This window comes from Theobroma umbraticum, unplaced genomic scaffold (assembly GCF_002168275.2).
Source record: "Theobroma umbraticum cultivar Fairchild unplaced genomic scaffold, ASM216827v3 scaffold_86.0, whole genome shotgun sequence".
Classification (NCBI taxonomy): domain Eukaryota; kingdom Viridiplantae; phylum Streptophyta; class Magnoliopsida; order Malvales; family Malvaceae; genus Theobroma; species Theobroma umbraticum.
Genome location: NW_018397263.1, coordinates 7,637,678 through 7,638,315, shown reverse-complemented (window position 1 = coordinate 7,638,315; position 638 = coordinate 7,637,678).

Below are 638 nucleotides of genomic sequence, written 5' to 3'. Positions count from 1 at the left end.
AATGAAAAGGGGATAGATCACAACTTTTCTACACCTAGAACACCCTAACAAAATAGAGTTATAGAAAGAAAAAACAGAACCTTAAAGGAAATGGCTAGAACCATGCTTTGTGAAAACAATCTAACCAAATATTTTTGGGCAGAAGTTGTCAATACAGCAGTGTATATTCTCAACAGAGTATCAATAAGGGCCATGATATCAAAAATACTATATGAATTATACAAAGGTAGAAAACCAAATATCTCTCACTTTAGGAGCTTTGGCTACAAATGTTTTGTCCTAAATAATGAAAAACACTATCTAGGAAAATTTGATGCTAAGAGTGATGAAGCAATCTTTCTAGGATATGCATTACTTAAAAGCCTATAGAGTTTTTAACAAAAGAACTCTAACTATTGAAGAATCTATTCATGTAGTTTTGATGAATCCATTCTTGCAAAAGGAAGCCCTTGTTGATGAAATTGATGCAGAGGACCTAGAAAGACAAATGGAAGAAATGAGCCTAGAAAATAAGAAAAACTGTCAAGATAATCCACATGGAAGAAAAGTTAAACCTCCACCCTTAGAAACTTTGCAAAGAACTGAAAATCAACACATTAGTTTTCCAAAGAACTGGAAGTACTTGAAAGATCATCCAT